Source organism: Macaca nemestrina, chromosome 5, assembly GCF_043159975.1.
Source record: "Macaca nemestrina isolate mMacNem1 chromosome 5, mMacNem.hap1, whole genome shotgun sequence".
NCBI lineage: Eukaryota > Metazoa > Chordata > Mammalia > Primates > Cercopithecidae > Macaca > Macaca nemestrina.
Genome location: NC_092129.1, coordinates 43,478,524 through 43,491,113, shown reverse-complemented (window position 1 = coordinate 43,491,113; position 12,590 = coordinate 43,478,524). Strand labels below are relative to the sequence as shown.

The 12,590-nt window shown below is 42.0% G+C and overlaps 1 long non-coding RNA gene across 1 annotated transcript in view; it reads left to right on the top strand.

The window, feature by feature from the left end:
* The window catches only part of LOC105465714 (uncharacterized), a 47,356-nt gene extending 42,351 nt beyond the window's left edge, over window positions 1-5,005 (top strand). Inside the window, exon 3 of the long non-coding RNA XR_011623415.1 lies at window positions 4,812-5,005. This is a non-coding gene — a long non-coding RNA (uncharacterized lncRNA). The remainder of the gene's footprint in view (window positions 1-4,811) is intronic.
* Window positions 5,006-12,590: the final 7,585 nt, after the last annotated feature.

Genomic DNA, 12,590 nt, shown 5'->3' with positions numbered 1-12,590 from the left:
AATTCCCATGTGTTGTGGGAGGGACCCAGTGGGAGATAATTTAAATCATGGGGGCAGTTTCCCTCATACTGTTCTCGTGGTAGTGAATAAGTCTCATGAGATCTAATGGTTTTATCAGGGGTTTCTACTTCTGCATCTTCCTCATTTTCTCTGAGGCCTCCCCGCCATGACTCTGAGGCCTCCCCAGCCGTGTATAACTGTAAGTCCAATTAAACCTCTTTTTCTTCCCAGTCTCAGGCATGTCTTTATCAGCAGCAGGAAAAAGGACTAATACAGTAAACTGGTACCAGTAGAGTGGGGCGTTGCTGAAAAGATACCTGAAAATGTGGAAACAACTTTGGAACTGAGTAACAGTCCGAGGTTGAAACAGTTTGGAGGCTCAGAAGAAGACAGGAAAATGTGGGAAAGTTTGGAACTTCCTAGAGACTTGTTGAATGGCTTTGACCAAAAACCTGAAGCAATATGGACAATAAGGTCCAGGCTGAGGTGGTCTCAGATGGAGATGAGGAATTTGTTGGGAACTGGAGTAAAGGTGACTCTTGTTATGTTTTAGCAAAGAGACTGGTGGCATTTTGCCCCTGCCCTAGAGATTTGAGGAACTTTGAACTGGAGAGAGATGATTTAGGGTATCTGGAGGAAGAAATTTCTTTTTTTTTTTTTTTTTCTGAGATGGAGTCTTGCTCTGTCACCCAGGCTGGAGTGCAGTGGGGTGATCTTGGCTCACTGCAACTTCTGCCTCCTGGGTTTAAGCAATTCTCCCACCTCAGCCTCCAGAGTAGCTGGAGGCCTGCACCACCACACCCAGCTACTTTTTGTACTTTTAGTAGAGATGGGGTTTCACCATGTTGGCCAGGCTGGTCTCGAGCTCCTGACATCAGGTGATCCTCCTGCCTCGGCCTCCCAAAGTGCTGGAATTACAGGCATGAGCCACCGCACTGGTGGAGGAAGAAATCTCTAAGCAGCAAAGCATTCAAGAGGTGACTTGAGTGCTGTTAAAGGCATTCAATTTTATAAGGGAAGCAGAGCATAAACATTTGGAAAATTTGCAGCCTGACAATGTGATAGAAAAGAAAAACCCATTTTCTGAGGAGAAATTCAAGCTGGCTGCTGAAATTTGCACAAGTAAGGAGGAGCCGAATGTTTAACTCCAAGACAATGGAGAAAATGTCTCCGGGGCACATTGGAGGTCTTCACAGCACCCCTTCCCATCACAGGCCTAGAGGCCTAGGAGAAAATGGTTTCGTTGGCCAGGCCCAGGGTCCCTGTGCTGTGTGCAGCCTAGGGACTTGGTGCCCTGTGTCCCAGCTGCTCCAGCCGTGGCTGAAAGGGGCCCACATAGAGTTCGGGCCGTGGCTTCAGAGGGTGCAAGCCCCAAGCCTTGGCAGTTTCCACGTGGTGTTGAGCCTGTGAGTCAAGAATTAGGGTTTGGGAGTCTCCACGTAGATTTCAGAAAATGTATGGAAACACCTGGATGCCCAGGCAGAAGTTTGCTGCAGGGGTGATGCCCTCATGGAGAACCTCCGCTAGGGCAGTGCAGAAGGGAAATGTGGGGTCAGAGTCCCTACTGGGGCACCAACTAGTGGAGCCTTGAGAAGAGGGCCACCGTCCTCCAGACCCCAGAATAGTGGATCAACCAACAGCTTGCACTGTGCACCTGGAAAAGCCACAGACACTCAACACCAGCCTGTGAAAGCAGCTGGAGGGAGGGAGGCTGTACCCTGCAAAGTCACAGGGGTGTAGCTGCCCAAGACCATGGGAACCCACCTCTTGCATCAACATGACTTGGATGTGAGACCTGGAGTCAAAGGAGATCATTCTGGAACTTTAAAATTTGACTGCCCTGCTAGATTTCGGACTTGCAAGGGCCCTGTAACCCCTTTGTTTTGGCCAATTTCTCCCATTTGGAATGGCTGTATTTACCCAATACCTGTACACCCATTGTATCTAGAAAGTAAGAGCTTGCTTTTGATTTTACAGGCTCATAGGTGAAAGGGACTTGCCTTGTCTCAGATGAGACTTTGGACTGTGGACTTTTAAGTTAATGCTGAAATGAGTTAAGACTTTGAGGGACTGTTGGAGAGGTATGATTGGCTTTGAAATGTGTGAACATGAGATTTGGAGGGGCCAAGGGTGGAATGATATGGTTTGGCTGTGTCCCCACCCAAATCTCATCTTGGATTGTACTCCCATGATTCCCACGTGTTGTGGGAGGGACCCACTGGGAGATAATTTGAATCATGGGTGTGGGGGGTCTTTAACAGCAGCATGAAAATGGACTAATATAGCCTTCTGTGGAAAAAGCACACATTCCTGCTCCATTGATGTTGGTCTTAGACATGTGGCTTGTTTTGGCCAATGGCAGGTGAGCGGATGTGACTTATATTATGTTGAAATAAAAGTGTTGATCATTCTTGTGTGTTTTTACTAACTCTCTCCTCTTTTTCCTGTGCCCTGAGAATGGCACATCTCGGCTATTGAAGAAGACACATGGAGCGGGAGAACTACCATCAACCCCATGGCTAATGAGCAACATGAATGAGATATAATCCTTCATTGTTTTAAACCATGGTGATTTGGGGGTTGTTACTGCAGCCTTCCTAGTAAATGCTGACGAGGACACCTGGCATGCTCACTGTTGACAGTCAAATTTTGACTGCAGTTATCATTTGGGTCAATCTGACTGACCTAGCTATCTTTTATAATGATCCAACACAATTCTTTAACTCAATACTTTTTATAAATATGGCAAAAAAAGATTAATTAGAATAACTGAGACCTCAATGGGCATACGGCACACAAATGTTACTCAACAGTTATCTTAAATATAGTGAAGCTGGCTGGGCACGGTGGCTCACACCTGTAATCCCAGCACTTTGGGAGGCCAAGGTGGGCGGATCACCTGAGGTCTGGAGTTCGAGATCAGCCTGACCAACACGGAGAAACCCCATTTCTACTAAAAATACAAAATTAGCCAGGCATGGTGTTGCATCCCAGCTACTCAGGAGGCTGAGGCAGGAGAATTGTTTGAACCCAGGAGATGGAGGTTGCGATGATCTGAGATCATGCTATTGCACTCTAACCTGGGCAACAAGAGCGAAACTCCATCTGAAACACACACACACACACACACACACACACACACACACACACACACACACACACACACAGAGTCAAGCTGTTAAGCTTTCTGTAAGTAAAGGAGACATCCTTCAGCAAGATCTAGCAACGGTGACTATTACAAATATATAGTTGGCAAAAAGAGACGTAGAATCTCAAAGAAACTGAAGACCAACAGATATCTTCAGAATCTGGATTGATTCCACGGCAGTTAAGGGACAGTGCATTATCCTTGTCATTTGAGTGCTGTGGTATTATTAACATGGCTCTGATACTCTTGATCTCTGCTCCTCTTAGTGTCCTTTTGCTTCTCTTTCTGCTACCAGCTGACTTCCTTATGGTTTATTCCATACCATTTCCCTTCCTCAAAGCTTCTGCTATAACTACCATTTATGATTTTTCATACCTTTATCTTGCTCATAAGTTTGGTTTGCTCCAGGCTACTCCTGCCCCTTCCCTTCTTCTAGGTTATCTTTTAAACTTCAACTCCCACTATTAGTTGCCCCATTTCAAATTCCTGAGAGTATGATTTTGTTGAATCCGGCTCTAGTGGGTTAAATAGTCTCTACCTCCAATATTCATGTTCACTTGGAACCTCAGAATGTGACCTTATTTGAAATAATGTGGGGATTTTTTGTTTTGTTTTGTTTGTTTGTTTTGAGACAGTCTCACTCTGTCACCTAGGCTGGAATGCAGTGGCATGATCATGGCTCACTGCAGCCTCGACCTCCTGAGCTCAGGCAATCCTCCCACCTCAGCCTCCCAAGTAGCTGGGACTATAGGCACATGCCATGACACCTGGCTTATTTTTGTATTTTTTTATAGAGATGGAATCTCACTATGTTGCCCAGGCTGGTCTTGAACTCCTGGGCTCAAGCAATCCTCCTGCTTCGGCCTCCCAGTGTGCTAGGATTATAGGTGTGAGCCACTGCACCCAGCCTAAAACCCAATCTTTATTGCATCTCTTTCTGCTAACCAACTGGCTTCCTTACAATAAATAATTTAATTTATTAAAATAAATATTTATTGATTGACATACATTATTTTCTTCTTTAGTAATGATTATTACTGATTAGCAGATAGTAATTTGAGCCTGAAAATTAGTGGGTTGTATCAGAACAGGCAGTAGGATAAGTTTGGCCCATGGGCTATAGTTTGCCAACTCCTGCTATAGAAGAAAGTTGCTGTTGCTTGTTCACCAAAAATCAATCTTATTTTCCTAATAGGACCCTAATTTCCTTCTGGGAACCTTTCCCCTAGCCCTACCTGTCATTGAAAATGATCAGTGTGCACACTTCCAGTAATGCCACAGAAGCATGAGGCCCTGGCTACGGTGACCGGTTCCATCTGAGTGAATATTACAGTTGCATGGGATCTACTTTTTCTGTTTTGAGACAGGGTCTTTCTGTGTCGCCCAGGCTGGAGTGCAGTGACGAGATCATGGCTCATGTAGCCTCGACCTCCAAGCCTCAAGCAATCTTCCCACCTCAGCCTCCTGAGTAGCTGGGACCACAGACACATGCCACCATACCTGGCTAATTTTTAAAATTTTGGGTAGAGACAAGGTCTCTCTAGGTTGCCCAGGCTGGTCTCAAATTCCTGGGCTCAAGTGATCCAACTGCCTCGCCCTCGCAAAGTGCTGAGATGACAGGCTGAGCCACCACACACTCTGCCTTGTTTTTCTTTTTCCACAGGAACCTGTGGTGATAAGGAAGATGTGAGCCTGGAGATACAGAAGCTACCACTGAAGCTGACACAGCAAAAGGCAGTGCCAAGGAACTAAAAGAAAACAAATTTTGATTACATTTTTGGAGTTCATGGGTCAAGCAGTTCATGACACTGAAGCTTTTCTGCTACATGAATAAATAACTTTTTCTTTGCTGTTAAAGTGGGTTTGTGCTGGCTTCTCTATCACTCACAACAACTGGATACTAACTGAGGCAATACTTCCTACCTCTTACACACATTATACCCATAAAACAGAAACAACATCTAAAATTAGATTTCAACACAACTACCAAAGCAGAAAAGTTCAAACCAACAAGTTATGGATACTGTGTTACTGAAACTACATTTCTCCTTCCAATGTGAGTATGGTGTTGGTGAACATGTTGCGTGTTGATTCTGCTAGTCTTTGTGTCCTGCACATAGGGTGTGGACTGTGTAATGAATCGTTTCTTCATTATTTTTCTCAGCTTGCATGGTTGCATCACCTCCATTCACAGAGCTCACTGTGACAGCATTTAACCTTGTCTTGGTACAAGTGCGTAATTTACATAATAGTCACCTCAGTAACAAAGGAGGCCATCACTCACCATGCTTGCCTTTCAAATTAGATTTGATATCAAATTAAAGTCTCATTTTATTAAATTTCTGAAGCCAAAGTCTTTGACCTATGAAAGTATGTTTCAATTATGAATGGAAAAGAGAAGCTTTGTGTTATTAACAGGAAAAGAATTCAAGTGTGACGGTTGTGTCAATGCCATTGGGACATGCCAGTGCTCAGTAACTCAACAGACAAGCCTACTAGACCTGCTTTACTCATTCGTGGCCCTGTTTCTTCACTTTCTACTGACTCCCACCTGTGTTTCATAATTCTCTACATTGATGTGGTTTATTACTTCTAATCGGGACCTTAAACTAATTGTGAAACTTGTTAGAGTCTCTTGGTGTAAAATTGTCTTCATACAATTAGAATGTTATAATCTGGACCTACCAGTGTGAACAAGTGAACAAATGTGCTGTTTATTTTAACCAGCAGTGCTGTTTTAGTTAGCTATTTATCTCCCAAATCTCAAAAACACTCAGTAGCTTACAACATGAAGCTGTTTTTTTGGTTTTTTTTTTTTTTTTTTTTTGCTTATAGGTCTGTGGGTCAGATGGGGTAGCTCTGCTTCAGGTTGTAGGTCATCTCGGCTTGGCAGACTTTAAGTTAAACATAAGACTGTGTGTCTCATTTTGGGGCCCACACTGAAGGGAGAGCAGCTAGCTGGTGCATGCTGTCTTCATGGCATTCACAGGGGTGCGAGAGGCGGAGCTGAAGGACACAAGCACATTTAAGTCTTTTGTGTGTGTCATGTTCAGTGACATTCCATGTCCAGAGCCAGCTACATGGGTGGATCATGAATAGAGGGGAGAAATGCACCCCACCCACTTCAGTGAGCTTTAGGTTTACATGGCTGAGGGATGGAGGGAAGAATTTTGGACAATAATCTCATCTAGTACATATGGCTTCAATTTGTATGAACCCTGTCTCTACTCCTCCAACCCTCTGATCTCAATTGCTATTGCTAATATGCCCTGTGGGAGTGAGAGGGCTTTCTATAAGAAAGAGAATGACTTCCAGATAGCTTATTGGCCATCAATCTAGGCGCTGTTACAGCTGAGAAACATTTTGACCCAACCCTCTGGCTTCTTTGTTGATTTATTTTTCTGATACAATTCATGTTTTTAAATATTAAGCTTTAATGAAGTTAATGTGTTTTAATGCAGTAAAAAATAAAGCATATATGATTCTATCATTTGTAAATATACAATATAACTAGTAAGAAATAAGGGGTCTCATTCACACCCAGATTTATAGGACCCAGCACTATGTGCTGGGTATATAATAGAAGCTCAGTATTTGTTGATTGAAGTGCTTTTTCTTATTTACTATTGATTATTATTGATTAACATATAATAATTTGGGCCTGAAATAGACATTTCCCTTTTTAATATAATTATATATATGTGCATATCATATCATTAATATCCTCTGACTTTATTAGTGTCTGTTAACCATGTCGGAAAAAGTAAAGGTGTTTATAATGCATGCACAGAAAAATGATACGTTTGTGTTCGCTGTTTTTAGGACCAAGAAAAAATTATTGGTTGCTGTTTTCTCAGTTTTGGTGCTTTTAAAAATAAATTTTACTGTGCATATTTGAGTTTTACAACATCAACATCATGTTATGAGATACATATAGATAGTAACATGATTACTATATTCTCAGTTTTGTTTTAAAAGAATACTTGTTTCTATATCCTTTTGATGTGGTAAGAGACCTCAGGAGAATATCTAAATGGATAGTTAGAAATATGTGTCAATATAAGCAAAATCAAATTTTCAAGATTGTAAGTATCAGCCAATGAAAATGCCAGTTAAAATTACTTTTAGACCGGGCGCGGTGGCTCACGCCTATAATCCCTGCACTTTGGGAGGCCGAGGCGGGCAGATCACGAGGTCAGGAGATCGAGACCATCCTGGCTAACACGGTGAAACCCCGTCTCTACTAAAATACAAAAAATTAGCCGGGCGCGGTGGCGGGCGCCTGTAGTCCCAGCTACTCGGGAGGCTGAGGCAGGAGAATGGCACGAACCTGGGAGGCGGAGCTTGCAGTGAGCCGAGATGGTGCCACTGCACTCCAGCCTGGGCGACAGAGTGAAGACTCCGCCTCAAAAAAAAAAAAAAAAAAAAAAAAAATTACTTTTAAATAGTATTTAAAATTAAAATTATGTATGATGCAGATATAAAAGATACAAATTTTTTATATAAATTACAAAATTGTTTTCTTCATGAAAGGAAAAAACTAATTCCTAGAGCTGATTTTATGAAAACTGAACGCATCATAAAACAAAAATAACTTAATTGAAAGATAGTTTGCTTTGTGTCACAGGTCATCTGTTTAGAAGAGCAATACTAAAGTAACTAAATGCCTTTTTGGGCTTCCTTCAATGATCCTGAAGTTTCAGGCTATTTCCTTTGCTTTCTTCTAGGAAACATTTATTATGGCTGAAATATGCATTAATGTTTCAAGTTATAATCATCTTGCCAGATATACTTATGGCATAAAGACAGGAAGGAAACTAATACTCATGAAGTGTCTATTATATATCTTTGGTAAGGTGTTAAAAGCAATGCCGTGTTGAGAAGAGAAATATTCCCATTTCAGAAGAGAGAAAACTAGGCTTAGAAAGTTGAAATGACAGAGTTTTTTACTCCAAAATCATGTTCTTTGGCATGAGCCAAAACCTGAGAAAACTGTCTATGGAACAGTGTAGTAAACTGGTGTGAACTCCCCTTGCAAGTTCAATAATTGCAGTGTAGTAACATCAAGTTTTATTTAGAGATAAACAAATGACTTTATGCATATGTTTTGCAACAGACAAATCACAATAGTCCAAAGTCCTACAGTGGATATTCCCCAATGCCACAGAAGAGGCCCCGAGGAACAGTTCAAATGTGCACCTACCCGCTAAATGCTCCCCAGGCATGGGCGGTCCTTCCTGGCTGGAATTTCTCTTGTGGTTATTCCTGCAGTGTCTGCAGCACTGACCTTATTCCTGTCCTCAAAATCCACTTCCTCTTCTAGTGAATCTTGTTTTTCTCATGCTTCCAGACCCACTTTCCTAGTCTAGTGACACCTCTAGACATTTTTCTGTGACATTTCTTGATTTGTAAGAATGCTTCCAAACTCCTACACCAAAATACTTTTCCCTTATTTTGTCAATGACAAACATTTAGCAAGTATTTGTTGCCTTCACAGTCTACTTCTAATCCGTGCATCCTGTCCTTAAAGAGTTTATAATCAACCTAAGGAGAAAAGCTATTCCCATAAAAATAATGAGAGCTAAAGATAATAAGTTGTGTTACAAAACTTCATAGGAGGGGCCAGGTGCGATGGCTCATGTCTGTAATCCCAGCACTTTGGGAGGCGGAGGCAGGTGGATAACCTGAGGTCAGAGCAGCCTGGCCAACATAGTGAAACCCCGTCTTTACTAAAAACACAAAAATTAGCCAGGCATGGTAGCAGGTGCCAGTAATCCCAGCTACTCGGAAGGCTGAGACGGGAGAATCACTTGAACCTGGGAGGTGGAGGTTGCAATAAGTCAAGATCGTGCCACTGCACTCTAGCCTGGGCAACAAAGCGAGACTCTGTCTCAAAAAGAGACTTCATAGGAGGGAAGGATGAACATGTACTGAGAAAGCTAAAAGTAGATGGAGCCTTGAAAGCATATGTTGACCACAGCACCCTCCCTACCACCCTGTCCCCATAATCTAACATCTTGCGCTGGTCAGCATTGAAGGACACATCAAAGATGTCAGGAACACAGAAACACAATGAGGCCATCATTCTGGAGGAACAAAGGCATCAACACACTCTTTCTCTTGTGTTGAGTCATCTTCCCTCTCATAAAGTTCCCTGCAGAGCTTTAAGAGGGTTTGTTTTCTCTTTGGACTGTGACTTTACTCTCTAAGCCCTGAGCTTATGAGAAAAGATGCCCTGACTTTGCTCTGAGCCTAAAGGGAAGACATACTTGTGGTTTCTACCTTGTCTAGCCCAGTTCACAGAGTAGATGAATATCTGGCAGAAACTTTGGTCCTAGGAATAATACATGTGCATTTCCCTGGAAAGGGCTCTGCGTCATATCTCTTTAGAGACTTTTATGCTATGCCAAGACAGTATAGCAATGGTAAATGACTAAGGGCTTGGGGTTTGAAGTCAACAGACCTGTTACGTGTCTCCGAGATGGTTGCAGTCAGTATAGCCGTGAGAGCTGAGAAAGCCCCAGAGGCCTTCAACAGAGCTAACAGCAGAATTTGGAAAAATACCAGATTATTGTTCTACTGCCCTAGAATAAGTTAGCAGACCTTGGTGCTCAAGATACCTGGGGTCTGAGACTTTCTTTGTTGCTATGTGGTTCACACATGTTCATGTGAACAATCACCTGGTGAGGTAGTAGCTTTATTTTTACAAACTAGATGAGTTAATTTGCCCACATTTATGAAACTATGACAGACTGATTGATTAAATACTTTTGGGGATGTGAATGTAAGTTCATGGTTGCACTAGTTTTTATTTAATGCAATTAAAGAATTAACAACTTGAAAGTCAAATGAATAGTTCATTTCCTCCACTGTTCTAATTTACTAATCCAAGTAAACTTTAAAGTGTATGGAGATGTTGCTGAATAAATGTGTTGCCCCTCCCAAGTCATATATTTGCATTTATAACTGGCACTACGATGTGTCTTAATCCAGTTATTACTTTTTAAAAGAAAATCAGTATAAACTTGCTGCAGTGAAATCTTACTCCAAAGTCCCTTAAATATAACTGCATGGTGGCTCTAACTCAAATGTGGTGGTGGTGGTGGTGGGGTATTATTTGGGAGGGGGTGATCTTATGAGGTCTTTTTTCCCTCCGTATCTGTGGGTTTTTTTCCCCTGAGTTAGCCCCTGGGTGACCCCACCCTGTGCCCTAAATTATACAATTATACACATGATGACCAACTACTGACTTAATCCCAGGGGCATGAGAACTTTGATCTGGCAGGTGTACAGAGGCCTTAAAGTACCCATGGATGGATATTGGGCCCTTTCATGGCAGGTAAACCTTGCCTGTAGTTCAACAGTCTCTTCTATTTTGAGGAAATCAGTCTAATAAAGATAGTAGCAACTTTTCTCCAGTTTATAATACCATTAAGTAATTTTAATTACAAAAATTAGAAATAATCTAGAACTGTCTCCAAAATATACGTCGTAAATTCAGGAGGAAATTCAGGAGTCGTAAATTCAGGAGTGGGGCAGGGAGTGGTAGAGCTTGGAAAATCCCCATATTTGGTTCCAAGAGATGCACATATTTATTTACTTCATCTACCCTACTCCCAGTATGAAAAACATTGTGTAATTGTAAGGCCAAGCGCAGTGGCTCACACCTGTAATCCCAGCACTTTGGGAGGCCGAGGTGGGTGGATCACCTGAGGTCAGGATATCGAGACCAACCTGGCCAACATGGTGAAACCCCATCTCTACTAAAAATACCAATATTAGCTGGGCATGGTGGTGCACACTTGTAATCCCAGCTACTCGGGAGGCTGAGGCAGGAGAATCACTTGAACCCTGGTGGCAGAGGTTGCAGTGAGCCAAGATTGTGCCATTGCACTCCAGCCTGGGCAACAGAGTCAAACTCTGTCTCAAAAAAAACAAAACAAACAAACAAAAAGAAAAACATTATGTAATTGTTATGCTGTGGTATTTCAACTTAGTAGTGAAGAATGTTTTTACCTTCTTTAGGAAAAGAAAACTGAAAAGATATTATGTATCCACATTACAATTTCATTGATATTCTCTTGAAATTATATACAATCAGCCTTCTGTACTCGTGAGTTCTGCACCTGTGGATTCAATCAACTGCAGATAAAAATACTTTTAAAATTACGTCTGTACTGAACATGTAACAGACTTTTTTCCTTGTCATTATTCCCTAAACAGTTCAGTATAACGACTATTTACATAGAATTTCCATTATATTAGGTATTATAAGTAATTGTATTATAAGATAATTTAAAGTACACTGGGAGGATGTATGTAGGTTATATGCAAATAATATTATGTCATTTTATATCAGAGTCTTGAGCATCCCTGAATTTAGATATCAGTGGGGGATCCTAGGACAAATCTTCCACAGGTACTGAAGGATGACTGTATTCATTCTACATGTCAATAAAAAATTTCAAAACTGTTAGCTTTGTTTTTTCATTAGAGTTGATTCTGGTAATAAGCACAGGAAAGAAAAATTCACATTGCACACCATATAAATCAAGTTTCTCAGGCATTCCTAGTGCAATCTGATGAAAACATCTTTCCTTAAGGTGCTTTCCTTAAGGTTCCTTAAGGTGGAAAAATAAATTGCTACTTTTTTTAGTGACAGATCATTGCCTTGTCACCCAAGCTGGGAGTGCAGTGGTGCGATCATAGCTCACTGCAGCCTTGACTTCTTGGGCTCAAGTGATCCCACTGCCTTAGCCTCCTGAGTAGCTAGACTCATGCCACCACACTGACTAATTTTTTTTTTTTTTAGAGACAAGTTGCCATTTTGTTGCCCAAGCTTAATCTCCTGTCTTCAAGGGATCCTCCAACCTCAGCCTTCCAAAGTGCTGGGATTTACAGGCATGAGCCACTGTGCCCAGCCTACTTTTATCAGTTATAAGTGTGTTTGCCTACAAGCAACTGAAGACCCAAGAAAGGTAGGTTTATTTATTTATATTTTATTTTATTTTACTTTCTGAGATGGAGTCTTGCTCTTGTTGCCGAGGCTGGCGTACAATGGCGCGACCTTGGCTCACTGCAACCTTGGCTGACTGCAACCTCCGCCTCCCAGGTTCAAGTGATTCTCCTGCCTCAGCCCCCCGAGTAGCTGGGATTACAGGTGCCTGCCACTACACCCAGCTACTTTTTCTAACTTTAGTAGAGATGGGGTTTCATCATGTTGGCCAGGCTGGTCTCAAACTCCTAACCTGAAGTGATCCACCTGCCTCGGCCTCCCAAAGTGCTGGAATTACAGGCGTGAGCTACCGCGTCTGGCCAGAAAGGTAGGTTTAAATAAATAAGGAGTTTATTTGCCTCAAGTGACAAAGATATCTAGAGATAAGTTTCCAGGGCTGAGATGGTGTCTCAACCATGTCTTCATGTGGCTCTCATTTGTGTGAAA